We start from the raw sequence: 17,055 nt of genomic DNA on the forward strand, positions 1-17,055 counted from the left end.
CCACTGCTCTACTTTCTCTATGCTAGGCACAACTCAAGCATCATCTATAACTTCACCAATGTCACCGCTGTTGTTGGTAGAATCTCAGGTGGTGATGAGGAGGCATACAGGAGTGAGACAGATCAGCTGGATGAGTGGTGTCGCAACGCACCCTTGTACTCAACGTCAGCAAGACCGAGGGATTGATTGTGGACTTCAGGAAGGGGAAGTCAGGAGAACACACACCAATCCTCACTGAGGGGTCAGCAGTGGAAAGGGTGAGCAGCTTCGTCTTCCCAGGTGTCAAACATCTCAGCAGATCTGTCCTAGGGCCAACACATTGGTGTGTCACAGAGTTTGAGGAGATTTGGTATATCAACAAAGACTCTAGCAAATTTCTATATAAGTACGATGGAAAGCATTCTGACTAGTTGCATCACAGACTGGTATACAGCCTTCAATGCACAGGACTGAAAGAGGCTACAGAGGATTTCAGCTCCATTATGGGTAGCCATCCCCACCATTGAGGACATCTGCAAGAGATGGTGCTTCAAGGTGGCATCCATCATTAGATCACTCAACATCTAGGACGTGCCCCCTTCTCGTTACTGCCATCAGAGAGTAGGTTCAGGAACAACTTCTTCCGCTCTGCCATCAGATTTCTGAATGGTCTGTGAACCCATGAACACTACCTCATTATTTTTGCTCTCTTTTTTGCAATATTTAATTTAATTTTCATATTCAGTATATTTCTTATTGTAATTTATAATACCTTATGTATTTGCACTGTACTGCTGCTTCAAAATAACAAATTTCTACACATTGTTGCAATTGTAAAATCACTTTTCCCCATGTGAAGCTTCTCACATACATTTTAAAGTCACATCTGGCTGAACTGGAAGTAGTGGGTAGTTCTTGTGTGTTTCCCAGGCCTATAACCATCTGACTTAGTAGCACGGTGGATACAGTTTGAAAGTCTCAGTCAGGAGTGGTATCAATAGCAAAAACATTCTCAGCTTGTTAGCATTCACGCCATGAGATTATAATGCCTCTCATTTATCTAGAATCTCCAAGCAGAATAAGGACAGAAGCAGCTAGCCGGTCCCATCAGGTGGAGAAGGAAGGGTTTGGGGAGTACATTCCAGAGGAAGAGCGCGAGAAAATGCCCAGGGATCTAGGCGAACCGCTGCTCCATCCAGCAGTACAAGGCAACAATAACACTATAAGTATCTGAACTTTCCAAGCCTGGTTGGCTCACTTGAGAAGGCACAGCAAGCTCGTCTACATTGCGCCTATTATCAAAATTATCAGCGGGACTTTCATGACATGGTTTGCATATTTAAAGCAAGACCCATTTCCTTCCAACACGATATCCCAGATGCTTTACAAAAAAAGGTAAAAGTAATCTCACAGCTGTACTCCTGCCAAATTCTTCACTGTCCTGTAACCACAACCCAGATCTCTTCCTCTTCTGCCACAGTCCCAGTGCATTGCATTTGGATGCACTGCGACCAGGGGTCTCAGAAGTAAGTTGCCACCCTGATTTTAACTGTCTGTCAACTCTGTTTCTACTGGAAAGCAAGGCTTAAAGTCAGGCCTGCAGTGTTTGAAGGGAGAAAAAAGAAAGACCTGTATTTTTATAGCAGCTTTCACATTCCTCAGCACATATCCCGAATCATTTGGAAGCCAATTAAGTATTTTTGTTTAAATCGGTTCGGAGTTGTAGGGAGCGTGGCAGCTAATGAAAGTACAGCAAACTCCCACAAACATCAGTTTGATAATAAGCAGATAAACTGCAGTTACTGAAGTTGACTGAAGGATAAATATTGATCAGTCCTCATTAAGTGATTGGAGGTGGAGGGAGTCAGTAACTTTAAATTCCCTGGTGTTACCATATCAAAGGGTTTGTTCTGGGACCAGAGCCAAAGTGCCATCACAAAAAGGCACAACAGTGCCTCTACTTTCTTAGAAGTTTGCATAGATTTGGCATGTCATTTAAAACTTTGATGAGCATCTATAGATGAACAGTGGAGAGTATTCTGACTGGTTGCATCACAGCCTGATATGGAAACATCAATACCCAGGAATGGAAATGTGGTGGATACAGCCCAGTGCATCACAGGCAAAGGCTCTCCACCATTGAGCACAGTTGCAAGGAGCGCTGCCATAAGAAAGCAACATCCATCATCAAGAACCCCTGCCATCCAGGTCATGCTCTCTTCTCGTTGCTGCCATCAGGCAGAAGATACAGGAGCCTTAGGTTCCACACCACCAGGTTCAGAAACAGTCACTACCCTAAAATTATCAGGCTCCAGGGTTAACTTCACTAACCTCAATGCTGGACTGACTCCACAGCCTATAGACTCACTTCCAAGAATTCTACAACTGATGTTCTCAGTATTATTTTTTTAGTTACTTCTATTTTAACATTACTTGCACAAGTTGTCTTCTCTTGCACATTGGTTATTTACCAGCCTTTGTGGATGTATAGTTTTTCATAAATTCTACTCTATTCTTTATTTTCCAGTAAATACTTGCAAGAAAATGAATCTGAAGGTAGTATATGTGACATATACATAGATTGAGCATAAATTTGTCTTGAACTACGACTTTGATACAGAACTAAGTAGAGTAGTGGAATTAGTGTAGGATTGGTAAAGGCTGATGGGTTGAAAAGAATTTAATGGGGCTTATCTGGAAATTGCTCAATGTCGTGAGGAGAGAATAGGGCCACGGGACTCATTTGGGATTGCTGCAGGTTATGGGGAGAGAGCATTCACCAGGGGTTGATTAATAAAGAGCCAGCTCTGACAATTAACAGAATAATCTATTTCTGTACTGCACACCTTTGAGTTGTAATTGTCTCAAATGAAATCACACCCAGCAGACATGCTAAATGAATCTTAAAACAGTCAGAAACCTACGCTATGCACGAAAGCTATTCCCCCTCTCCTTCCTCAAAAGAAAATTCCAGCATATTTCAGAACAAAAGCCTATCCAAACAGATTATTCATGGGACTGATAAAATACCCCTAGGGTCTGATTAAATGTGCAGTCGGCTTGTGACTAAACTTCATGACCCCCTCATGATTCTGAAGTTCATTGCTTACTTCTCACCACATAAGTGATCGTTTTGCCTATTAAGTCTATATAATTCTCAGATCAATCACATCGGTCCTGTCCCATATTCAGTTTTCTGTAACTTATGCTCTCTATACTCCCATTAACTTCCTCCGCCCCACAGATTGTACCACACACTAGGGGGGCAATTTACAGTGGTCAATTAAACTACAGACCCATGTATCGTTGGGATGTGGGAGAAAACCAGAGCACCCAGGGGAAACCCATGCACTCACAGGGAGAAGGTGAGAACTCCATGCAGACAGCACTTGAGATCAAAATTAAACCCAGGTCTTTAGAGGTGTGGGGTAGCTGTCACACGCTGTCCATGAGGGCTGGATTCCCTTCAGAAGTTATTAAATTGCAGTAGATCCGTGACACTATGCTCTGATTTGCATTAAGTTATATTCCTTTCAGATCAAACAAAATATGCAAAAGAGTTGTCATTTACAGGCTTCTAGTTCTGAGAAGGTTGAAAGGTTCTGATGGCAGTTACATCGCATTTGGTCCTTGCTACTTCCCATTAACCCTAACAAAGTCATTTACAGCTTTAGAACTGCTGATGGTCCTCCCAGGGCACGAAGGATTATCAGCCATGGTTGAGTGACTTGCAGTTTTGCCTTCAGAGCAGAAAGTCAAGAGTTCCAATGTTGCTCCAGAAACAGGCTAAACATCTAATGCAGTATTGAGAAAAGTGCTGAACTGTAGTCCTTCAGGGGCGGCATTAAACTTAATTTGCATCTACTTTGCTAAATAGTTCTGAAAATGCAATGCTATGAAAATAGTGTCCATGCATCTTGAGCTTTTAACATTGCCAATCAAACCAAAGATGTGGCTAACAAATAAAATGTGGCAATGTAAATGGGTGTTAGCTTAGAAGGTTGTCCATGAGTTAACTTTCAAGTAGTCTCTTAAAAGGAGTAAAGTACGGTGCAGGGTTATAGAGAGCCTGTGGGTTCTGTAACTAAAGGCATGGCTGTTGGCGGTGGAGCAATTAAAATTGTGAATGATCAAGTGGTCAAAATTAAAGGAATGCAGAAATCTCAGAATGTTAAAAGGCTGGGTGAAGTTACAGAAGGACAAAAGGCTGGGTGAAGTTACAGAAGGACAAGATCATTCCGGTATTTAAGAATGGTGAGAGCTTTAAAAGTGAGGTGTTGTCCTACTGCGAACAGACGGGGTTGAAGAAGCCCATGAGTGATGGGTGAAGAGGTGCAGTTAGGCCACTGGCAGCAGAGGCTACAGCTTCATGAAGAAACTGGGTTACTGCTTCCCTTCTAGAAGGCTCTGAGTATCCAGTGAGCTTTGGTGAGTGCATTACGAACTAATTTTCAACATCAACTCATTGAGAGCAAAAGTGAAGAAAGGGGATATGTAAGAACATTGGACAAGTAAGAATTAGAGCACAGAGCGTCACTGTCAGTTGAGCATCACTGGAAAAGAATGGTTGTGGGGTTTCATGGAGGGAATGTAGGCGGGCCCTGAGGGCACAAATGGAGTGACAGGCTTTCTCCACTTAGTGTCACAACAGTTCTGAAAGTTGAGTTTATTTTCATATGCACGTCCATGTGTGAACAGGTGTAACGAAAGACTGGCAGCATGCATCACAGGCACAGCATCAGATAAGCAGCGTTCACAAAAAAAAACCTAAACAAATGATGCACAATTTTCACAAGAAAGAACACAATTAGAACAAGAATAATGAAGTTGATTGTAGTTCAAGATGGTCACAGTGCAGTGATTAGGGTCGTGCAAGTTGTTTCAAGAACTGAGTGATTGAAAGTAGCTGTTCCTGATTCTGGTGGTGTGGGACTTCAGGCTTCTGTACCTCCAGCCCGATGGGAGCTGTGAAAAGATGGCATGGTCTGGATAGTGGGGGTCTTTGATAGTTGGATGTTGCCTTTTTGAGGCACCACCTCCTGTAGGTACCACCAGAGGTGGGGGACGATGTGCCCATTGACAGAAACATCCTCCCTACTCAAGAGCTCCAACTCTCACTACCACTCTCTAGCCGTGTACTGCAAGTAGATATATACTTTGCATTGCACAAAGTACTTTTGGCTTTATTTCAGGCCATCTGCATGGATATCGTAATTCTGCACACAATATCAGGTGTGAGTTCATGGTTTCTATTGGATTTGCTCATAGATTAAGCCACAAACAAATTCGTTGCTTGGCACCCAGTTTAGAAAGATATGGAATGTGCACTGCAGAGATGGGTCCATCTTTAAGCCAATGGGGTTGTTGTTTCCTACTTCCCACTTTGTAGTATTTGGAAATAAAGTGATCCAGTAAACATTGCACCACTTCACTAAACAAAACATCTTCTGCTTTTTGTAGTGATAGAAGATTTGCAAACACATTTCAGGTTTTTCAACCCACTTCTGTCAGGAGAATAGTTTCCTTGTGTTTCCATGCAACATATATTCCACACCATGCCTTGTCACATATCTATGAGAGTAGAGTTGCACTGCTTCCTGGCTGCAGTTCATCAGGAACATCTCTTGCCTTGCTACACCCCCTCCACTGCAGAGTGTGGGCAGTATCCTCTCCTATGTTCACACCTGCCGACACTCACTTCAGGTTAGCTGCCACTGTGGTCATCAGCACTTTGTTCTAGCTTACACCACTATTTCACACATACAATGCCAGCACCTCACTCTGTTCCTGTCCTATTCAATACTCTGGTGCTTAGCAACCATTTCTGCATTAGCTGTCAGAAGCTGCCTTATAACGTGTGTAAGACCAATGACCTACCTTTCTCACTCATAGTAAAACAAGGAACAAACTATTCACTAAGTCAGCAAAGAGATAGAAAATAGAGGTTCCCTATTTACTCGCTGCTTTTAACCATATAGACCATATAACAATTACAGCAAGGAAACAGGCCATCTCGGCCCTTCTAGTCCATACCGAACTCTTACTCTCACCTAGTCCTACCGACCCGCACTCAGCCCATAACCCTCCATTCCTTTCCTGTCCATATAGCTGTCCAGTTTAACTTTAACTGACAACATCGAACCTGCCTCAACCACTTCTGCTGGAAGCTCGTTCCACACAGCCACCACTCTCTGAGTAAAGAAGTTCTCCCTCATGTTACTCCTAAACTTTTGCTCTTTAACTCTCAACTCATGTCCTCTTGTTTAAATCTCCCCCACTCTCAATGGAAAAAGCCTATCCACGTCAACTCTATCAATCCCCCTCATAATTTTAAATACCTCTGTCAAGACCCCCCTCAACCTTCTATGCTCCAAAGACAAAGACCTTTTCCCAGACTCACTTTTCTATACTTCAGCTCTGTCTGCAGACACGACTGACAGAGATTGGATTAGATTAGATCCAACTTTATTGTCATCATGCTGAGTAAAAATACAAAGCCAATGAAATGCATTTAGCGTCTGACCAGAAATGCAAAGAATAGTGTTATTTACAAAATAACTACGAATAAAAAGTAAGTGCTACAGCACACAAATATAAAAGTACTGAGACAGTACAATATGGGTGCAATACAGCTTAGCGCTGTGATGTGAGGTTGAGCAGGGTCACAGCCTCAGGGAAGAAGCTCTTCCTGTGCCTGCTGGTGCGACAGCAGAGGCTCCTGTAGCGCCTACCGGATGAGAGGAGAGTAAAAAGTCCATGGTTAGGGTGAGATGCATCCCTGATAATGCTTTTCGCCCTGCCCAGGCAGCGTTTATGGTAGATGTTCTCAATAGTGGGCAATTGGGTGCCGATAAGCCGCTGGGCAGTCTTCACCACATGCTGGAGTGCTTTGCGGTCCGATACGGGACAATTGCCATACCACACTGAGATGCAGTTGGTGAATATGCTCTCAATGGTACAGCGGTAAAAGTCCGTCAGTATCCTGGGTCAGAGGTGAGCTTTCTTTATGCTCCACAGGAAAGCACAGAGATCACAGCATCTCTGCACTATGCAGCTCAGTACAAGACCATTGGCCCTTTGTGAGCTCACCTTACAGTGGCTTGGAGCTACTTGGGACACACAAGTTGTCATCCACCAAATTGTGTGGGGAGGTTCCCAGACATGCTGGGGATTGCTGGTGTTTGTCTTCAGCCCCTTGGCAACCTTTCCTGCCACTGTGCTCTGGCTGACATAGAGAGAATTCTTAAAGGTTTAACTCACTTTCCAGAGGTCAGCCAATCAAGAATTGCACAGGAAGGGGTGAAAATAACTTCAATTTCTTGCTGGTATGGTGGTATCATAAACACAACATCATCCACTTTCTAATGTATCCAGACTAGCTAATACCAGCTTACTTTCACATCTGTACTCCTGTAAAGTTAATCACACAACTCAGGTTGAAAACCATAAATAATTTTATAACTGTTTTTTTTCACCATTTCCCTGAATTTCGTTGCACGGGTATGAATGCTGCACATAGCATCTGGATAAAAGTGATGACCTCCAATGTCTAGGAAGGAGGGGTTTGGTGTAGGCTGGTGGGGGGAGAGGGAATGTGGTAGACTTGGAGTCCTTGCAACTGAAAGCAGTGTTGGTTTCACTGTACGATGAAAATACGAGGTCATCATGAGCAATATATGTCATCAGGGCTGGCAAGTCTCAACTTCAGTAAGAAGGAACTGAGAAGAAGCGCTCCAGGCTCTCATGATGTTCCTCACGGTCAGTCAGATGATTGCTGGTTTACAACAGAAGTATTATACAATGGAAATTCATTCTTTTCACTGTGCAACAAGCAGCTCAGACACTTTTGAAGGGGGCTGATTCGATCCTGGTTTATTTTAGCTCCGTCCTCTCATTTGAAGCTCAATTGGATGTGTAAAGGAAGCTGTGGAGATTTCATATGAGAGAGAAAAACACCCATTTTCTGGGCGCAATACAACACTGTTGTATTATGTTGACTATCAATCAGGAAAGTGCACATTTTAAGGAGTGAGTTTCTCAGCAGAATCTCAAGTGATTTGACTGTACGTGGCAGTGTTTTGCACATACAAACAGTCACCACTTTTGGATCTAATCTGTGATTCTGTTACTCCAAATATGACCTTGCCAATGTTTTATACAGCAGTAACATGACATTTCAAATCCTATACGCGATACCCTGAACATATTTTTTTAATCGGGGCATCTTGGGTGGAACACTCCCTGATGTTATGCAAGGAATCATTATTATAAAGTGCTTCAACGCAGAAATTGTTCTGCCTTGGCAACATTCCTCAGCTTATAATTAAACAAATGATCAATAATTTGTTTATAATCATGTTAGGTGAGAGGAGAATGTTGGCCCAGCCAGTCAAGAGAGATTGGTGTCAAACTATAGTTCTACATTGACCTGAAGAGGCTAATTTAATGTCTCTGTTGAAAGACAGTACCACCAGAAATGAAGGACTCCCTCAGTGCTACACTGGGGACGTGCTCAAGGTGAAGTTAAAACTATGAGCTCCAGTTAATGACCCTCTGATCCTGAGATAGTCTGATACTGAGCCAAACTAACACTAAAGGACTTACACTCCCTTAATGTTTTTATCATATATGCAACGTCCAATTTAAGGCAACCAAAATTTACCCTAAAATTCAGCTTTTACTAGCATTTCCTGTATTTACATTGTGATTTTCTTGTTCACAAAATATTGAGTGGGAATATTTTAACAGCTAAATTGATTCCAGGATTCTTACTGCATATTCTGGCGTACACCATTCTGGCACGCACAAATTGATAGCAAGGCACTACACACAGGGAGAGGGGCACAGGGAGATAGCTGTAAGTCATGAAAGCAGTTTGTGATTTGACACAGTGTTGCTATGCAATTGGAATATACTTAATGAGGCAATTTTATCAGTCCTTCAGTATATTCCTTGTTATTGATGTTGTCTGGGTTATTACTAGCTTGTACACAACTCAGGAGCTGAAAGCCTCTCAAGTATAATAAAATATTGGAGCTGATTTTCTTTTTCTTTTTCAATCACTTCTTCGCTCCCATTTTAATCCTTGCTTGGCAACACTTTGAAATGGAAGATTTATCCTCATCTCCATTTCCTATTTTCGCCTCAGCCCTGCCATCTCTGTAACCTCCTCCAGCTCCAGCCCTATGAGATTGCTGCAGTCGTCCAATTCCACCCGGAATTCAATCATTCCATCACTAGCAGTCATGCTTTCAGCTGCCAAGCCCTTAAACTCTGGAATTCTCATCTTGAACCTCCCTGCCTCTGCTTCTGTCCTTCGAGCAGATCTTCTCAATTGCCCTCTGCGGCCATGCCTTTGGTCCTAAGCTCAAATGGATTCTCATGTGGCTCATTGTTAGCCCTTTGTCTTGGTAACATTGCTGAGAAGTGTTCTTGGGACATTTTGAGTGTGGTAAAAGTGTATTAAGATGCCTGCTGTTGTGTAAGTGAGAAGGAAAAGGTGAAAGGAAAGCATAGGGGTGGTGATGAAAATACTGTCTAGAAATTCATCTATGGTTGAGTCATCGTGTTTCATTCCTTGTTTGAACTGCATTCCATTGACTCCCTTGTAAAGAATTTCAAAAACCGAGCACAACACGCTAATGCTACTTATAGGGGATGAACTTCTTGACAAATCTTTTGCATCGGATTTTCTGGGAGAAGCAATCATGTAGCTAGCCATTGAATATACACTAACAAGGATTCAGTGTCCCAAACTTTAGGCATTAATATTGTAGCTGTGCCTGTTGTCTAGAATTGCAGGCTTTCTGTCAGTGAAACCTATTGATTTGCTAACTGTGTCAATTTCAATTTTCAGGACTTCATCCGCTCTGAGCAGGATTCTGATATATTGCATGTACTTTTGCAAACCTTGCAATTCCTGTTTACCTTGCCTCGAATAAGTCGAAGACGTCAGTGTGCAGGATGAAAAGGAGTGGCCACGTAACTCGCTGCTTTCAACCTGATGGGATCTGAGTGAGCGTCTTGGTATTTCTGTGTACACCACAACCTTCGGAAATAGGCACTGACAAATCACATTTTATACTTTGTGGCCTTTATTTTTGTTTTAAGATTCAGGAAGGTTGCTTGCACGTGTCACTTCAACAAGCACAGGTATGTGCTCACTGAAGAAAGAGCCACATTGAAAAGAAAATTTACAAGTAAAATTAATCATGTGTGTTCATGAGCAGTTCTCGATGACTCATCAGCCGGGTACTTTTTAAAAAATGTTGCACAGCTTTGAAGTCAGAGACAGATCATTTAGTGTGAGTTTGTTGTTCCTCAAGACCTTCCCCCCCACCAACTTTGGTGAAGACCGCTCACATATTTTCATCAAGCATTATTTTTTCTCACTAATGATTTAAGGAAAAAAAACTTTAGCTGAGCTCCTACTGGTGCATTTTAATAGTTTTCATTCCTTAAGCATATCCAATGGTAGCAGCTATTTTGTTAACAGGCTTCTCCAGTAGTGTGTGTGTGTGTGTGTGTGTGTGTGTGTGTGTGTGTGTGTGAGTGTGTGTGAGTGTGTGTGTATGTGAGTGTGTGTGTGTGTGTGTGTGTGTATGTGTGTGTGAGTGTGTGTGTGTATGTGTGTGAGTGTGTGTGTGTGAGTGTGAGAGTGTGAGTGTGTGAGTGTGTGTGTGAGTGTGTGTGAGTGTGTGTGTATGTGTGTGAGTGTGTGTGTGTGAGTGTGAGAGTGTGAGTGTGTGAGTGTGTGTGTGAGTGTGTGTGAGTGTGTGTGTATGTGTGTGAGTGTGTGTGTGTGAGTGTGTGTGTGTGTGAGTATGTGGGTGTGTGTGTGTGTGTGAGTGTGTGTGTGTGTGTGTGTGTGTGTGTGTGTGTGTGTGTGTGTTCTGTTTTCTTGCACCCAGTTTATATTTGTACCATAAGATTATTTTACCTCTTTTCATCCAGCAGCACAAAATGACAAAATGACTTGACCCTGAATTAGAAGTTGCACAACAGATTTTTAAAATATCTGACTAATTTGTCATCAAGGACAGATAATAAACACACCTAGTTAATTTTATTGAGAAGTGCTAAATAATTAATTACCTACGCAAACCAATGATGCCACAAAATGACAAGGTACATAAAAGCCATGGTATCTTATAATTAGGAGCAGAATTAGGCCATCTGGCCCCTCGAGTCTGCTCCGCCATTCAATCATGGCTCCTCCTCAACCCCAGTTCCCGGCATTCTCCCCGTAACCCTTGATGCCATGTCCAATCAAGAACCTATCAATCTTTGCCTTAAATACACCCAACGATCTGGCCTCCACAGCTGCATGTAGCAACAAATTCCACAAATTCACCACCCTTTGGCTAAAGAAATTCCTCCGCATCTCTGTTTTGAAAGGGTGCCCCTCTATCCTGAGGCTGTGCCCTTTGTCCTAGACTCTCCCACCATGGGAAACATCCTTTCCACATCTACTCTGTCTAGGCCTTTCAACATTCAAAATGTTTCAATGAGATCCCCCCCCTCAGCCTTCTGAATTCCAGCAAGTACAGACCCAGAGCCATCAGACGTTCCTGAAATGATAACCCTGAATCATCCTTGTGAACCTCCTCTGGACCCTCTCCAATGCCAGCACATCTTTTCTTAGATGAGGAGCCCAAAACTGTTCACAATACTCAAGGTGAGGCCCCACCAGTGCCTTATTAAGCCTCAGCATCGCATCCTTGTGCTTGTATTCTAGACCTCTTGAAATGAATGCTAACATGGCATTTGCCTTCCTCACCACCAACTCAACCTGCAACTTAACCTTCAGGGTGTTTTGCACAAGGACTCCCAAGTCCCTCTGCAACTCAGATTCCTGGATTTCCTCCCTATTTAGAAATTATTCATTCTAAAGCTCAAAGTAAATTTATTAACAAAGTATGTATACCATCCTGAGATTCATTTACAGTAAAACAAAGCAATACAATGGAATCAATGAAAAACTACACACAAAGAATGACAAGCAATCAATATGCAAAAGAAGACAAACTGTCCAACTTTAAAAAAAAAATAAGTTATACTGAGAACATGAGTTGTAGAGTCCTTGAAAGTGAGTTGAGGCAAGTGAAGTTATCCACACTGGTTCAGGAGCCTGATGGCTGAATTGTAACAACTGTTCCTGAACCTGATGGTGTGGGATTCAAGTCTCCTGTTCCTCCTTCAAGATGTGGCAGCAAGAAGACAGCATGGCCATTGGTGGAGGCTCCTTGATGATCGATGCTGCTTTCTTGTGGCAGTACTCCTTGTCGATGTGATCAATGGTGGTGAAGGCTTTGCCCGTGATGGATTGGGCTATGACCACCACTTTTTGTAGACATTTCTATTCTTAGCCATAGAACCTATTACTAATAGACAGACCTCTTCAGCAGCTGGCCTGAAAGATAAGGTAATGATTTCCAGCCTTGGTGCCACATTGGAGTGTGCCAGTGTTTGATCCTGTAACCTGAAGCACAAATGAACCTTGACTGACACTGAGCATAAGTAACTTCTCCATTATAAAGAGTAAGGAAGGAGATAATTTAAATTGGAAATCACTGTGTAAGTGTGGAGCTAGGAGGATGGGAAGGCTGTGGGAAATGAGGGAAGTATTGGAAAAGCCATTTGGGAAGAAGATTTCATTAACATCAGTTAGCTCCTGTCTATTGACAATAATTTCAGCTGGTGGTTTACAGGAACTGTCTTGACATTCAAGTTGTAGCTAGTCTATCCAAAAAATGTCAGCATCTCATGCTGTCACCTATAATGACTGAACATGTGTATAAAGAAGAATTGAAACTAGTTGCCTATTCTGATATCCTAGTAGAAGGTAACGTTTGTTGAAAGTCTACTCTCAAAGTCCCAGTGAAGGGTCTTAGCCCAAAATGGTCAACTGCTTATTCTTCTCCCCATAGATGTTGGCTGACATGCTGAGTTCCTCCAGCATTTTGTGTGTGTAGTGCTGAAATAATCTGGTTTAGAGATGTTGACTGAGAGATTAATATTGGGTTGTGTAACAGGAACTGGCTGGAGGGGGTTGAGAAAGACAAACAAACATTGGGTCGGTGGAAATGATGCTCTCTGTCAATAACTGGGAAGATTTTGGTTACCACGTGTGATGTGTTCTCAGGCGTGATGTGCTGGCAGAGGTGTGGCCTGTTCCTTGCTTCTCTGCCTCAATTATCATCCAGGACATCTTCCATTTTGTCTGGAGGTCCAAGATAGGTCACAAGTCCCCTGAGAATGTAATAATAATCATAACAATTTTATTTATATTATAGGGCACTTTTCAAACAGATGATGTAGTTCAAAGTGCTTTACAATGGGATAAAGTGCAAATGTGAAAATAAGAAAATAAAAATGGGGCAAAAGTGTAAACAATGTTGCCTTCAACCTGATGACCACCTTTGTGTGTTACTGTATCAGTGTATCAACCCAGAGTACATGGACACCAAGAGACCCCATGTACTGAGGTTTTGTCTATCCTTGGTGTTACGGAAGACAGGACTGGCCCCTCTTCCATTCAATACCCCAGTCAGCTGGACATTGCTACACTACCCGTCCTTCGTGGAAGAGTTCTTCCAAGTAAGCATGTCCATCAGACAGTGGTCAGTGTGCAATGTACTGCAGACACTGTAGGACAGGGACACTCTGCATTCTGTTGGTTTGTTCTCTGAACAAACGGTCCAAACAATAAGGCAGAACGTCTCATCGCCAGATCTGACAAACAAGCACCAAGACCTCACAGCTGGCAGTGAGAGGGGCCCTCCAAGTCAGGGCTTTCCTCCACAGACAACATATCACCCCCAGCGTACGCTGCCCTCAGGATGGCTACAGCAAGGAAGAAACAGTCACCCACCTATTCGTATACTGGATTTGTTAAGAGGGTACAGAGATGGATACAAAGGTCCATGCCTTGGTACATCCCCAACAACTGTAACAGAGGACTCTGATCTACAGGCTGCTCCTCGGAACACACACTATGAGACAGACGTGAAGTGCTATTGGAAGGTCATCAATCAGTTCAGTGAAGGACACCGTTTGGTCTGCCTGAAACATGTTGGTCAGCCAGTACAGCGAGATGTCCATGAGGGAATACTGCTGACTGGTATATCACAGTTTGCAGGAGCATGTGCTGAGGAATGCATTGAAACATGGTATAGCCAATGCAAAGGCTCTGTAGGGAAGGGCCACAGTCTGGGCTCCTTCCATTACTGCACATGGAGGGGCTGAGTCAGATGGGAAAGCCTCGCAAACAATGATAGGGTGTATGACCCCAGGGGATCACACGAGTGGCAATGGTGCTCTATTTGTTTGTGCATTTTTGCTCTTTAAAGTTTTCACTACAGAAAGCACCAATCATGAATGCACTGCACTCTGCTTCTTCCTTTGCATGTATCTTTGTATGAACATAGTCTTCAAATATGAAAAATATTGGCCAGGACACTGAGAAGAACTCCCAAATATTTGCATCCAGCTAGAAGAGCAAACACTGTCTTGGTTTAAAGACTATCTCTGACGGCGCAACACTCTTTCATTGCAGCAGGACTTTCTCACTCGGAGACAGGACACCTACCAACCGAGCTTTGGCTGCTGCAGTACCCTATGCTTCAGACGCCTGAGTTTAGAGATCATCATTCCTCTCTCGAGTCCTCGACAGTGGTCATTGGTGATTACCCTAATAGAATGACTATTAGGGTCTGGCATCTTCCCAGTAATTTTTTTCCCCTTTTTGTTGACTGCACTTCGATGAACTGCCTCATACAAACCCAAGACTGTAATAAAGCACTGCTGAGATTGACAGAAATATAATTGCTGGTCCCTTTTCTGAACTTAGAGCTCTTTGACAAGCTCAAAAGTTCAGTAAAATTAAACTGCAACAAAAAAAGTCTTCACTGTTGTGCTAGCTGAGTTTCATTATCAAATGGCTGATCGCCAAGATAGGCCTCTGTACTGTCCTGGTGGTATGAGATCCTGGAAAAGTGATTTGCTATCACTCAGAGCTGGGTAAAAATCACCATTTTTACAGTCCAGCCAGTTTGTGGCAAACTGTAGTGTTGGCAAGGTGAGGAGGCAAGTGTTTCTGCAGCTGGGTGAACTGTAGCTCTCCACTGAATGTCACTTACCCAGCTGATCCCATATTTCACTGCTGCTTCAGGAATTTTAGTCACATACTTTGATAATACACCACAAAACATTAGGCAGATATAGTATTGCAGCATGGTATAACATAGCCATTCAACCCGTCAAGTTTGTGGTGACTCTTCTGAAAGCAATATATACTCAATGGCCACTTTATTAGGTACACCTGTACACCTGCTCGTTAATGCAAATATCTCATTGGCCAATCATGTGGCAGCAACTCAATGCATAAAAGCATGCAGACATGGTCAAGAGATTCAGTTGTTGCTCAGACCAAACATCAGAATGGGGAAGAGGTGTGATCTAAGTGACTTTGATTATGGAACGATTGTTGGTGCCAGCAGGGTGGTTTGAGGATCTTAGAAACTGCTGATGTCCTGGGATTTCATGCACAACAGTCTCTAGAGCAGGGGTTCCCATCCTTTTTATGCCATGGGCCCCTACCATTAACTGAGGGGTCCGTGGACCCCGGGTTGGGAACCCCTGCTCTAGGGTTTACAGAAAATGGTGTGAAAAACAAAAAAAAACACCCAGTGAGCAACAGTTCTGTGGGCGAAAATGCCTAGTTAATGAGAGGTCAGAGGAGAATGGCCAGACTGGATCAAGCTGACAGGAAGTCAACACTAACTCAACCACTTGCTGCAATGCTGCTGTGCAGAGCAGCATCTCTGAACACATAATATGTCGACCCTTAAAATAGATGGGCTACAGCAGCAGAAGACCACAAACATACACTCAGTGGCCACTTTATTAAGTACAGGGGGTAGCAAATAAAGTGGCCACTGAGCATAGTAGCATTTTCTCAATGTTTCCATATCCCTGCAGTTTTTCTTCCCTTGAGCACTTATCCAATTCCCTTTTGGAAGTTATTATCGTTCCAGCTTCTATCACCTTATTGGGCAGTGCATTCAAATTCTTAGTTGTGGTTCATTTATAAATCACCTTATAGCAGTTTCACATTAAGCACACTATCAATAATGGAAGATAAGTATAATTGTATTTTATAACAGAAGAGATGCAGCATTGCATAGTGTATATAACACAGTGTGACAAACTGAAAATAGCTGTATATGATGACACAGTGAAGATGTTTGGAAAATTTCCTCTAAAAATCACACTTATGACCACACTGCTGCACATGATTGACTTTAATGCACAGAAACTGTGTATAACTATCTTCTACTCACTGAATTTTCCGAGGCAGATTACCTGGCCTACTGTGTATCATGAGAAGTTGGTCTAGTTTGTGTTTCCTCCACCTTTTGAACTGACTGTTTTCTGCATAAATTGACATTGTTTGACAGTCATACTGTGTGCCTTATCCCACAACCGATTCATTGGCTAATATTGTGGCATCAATAAATACAGTTTAAAAAATTGCATAATATCAATGTATGCCACAGGGAGACTATCTCAACAGTTTCACATCAAATACCAACTGTCTATTTTACATTAATCATATGCTAATCCCATTTTATTAGAACAGTGCAGCGCAGTATAGGGCCTTTGGCCCATGAAGTCGAGCTGACCTTTTAACCTACTCCAAGATCAATTTAATCCTTCCCTTCCACAAAGCTCTGTATTTTTCTTTCACCCGTATGTATATCCATGTATTTGCCTCTGCCACCAACTCTTCCCCACATTCCCTTCAACTCCCCTCCAAGATTCCACACCTCCCACCTATACTTGGGATAATTTACAGCGTCCTATTAACCTATCAACCCACACATACTTGGTATGTGGAAGGAAACTGGAAAACCTAGGGGAAATCCACACATTCGGAGGGAGAACATGCTAACTCCATACAGAAGGTGCTAGAGGTCAGTGTTGGACCCAGATCCTGAGAGAAGTGCTGTTAATTATACAAAACACACAGGAGCTGAGATTCTCAGCAATATCAATGACAAACTTATTACTTAA

Source organism: Mobula hypostoma, chromosome X1 (genome assembly GCF_963921235.1).
Source record: "Mobula hypostoma chromosome X1, sMobHyp1.1, whole genome shotgun sequence".
NCBI lineage: Eukaryota > Metazoa > Chordata > Chondrichthyes > Myliobatiformes > Myliobatidae > Mobula > Mobula hypostoma.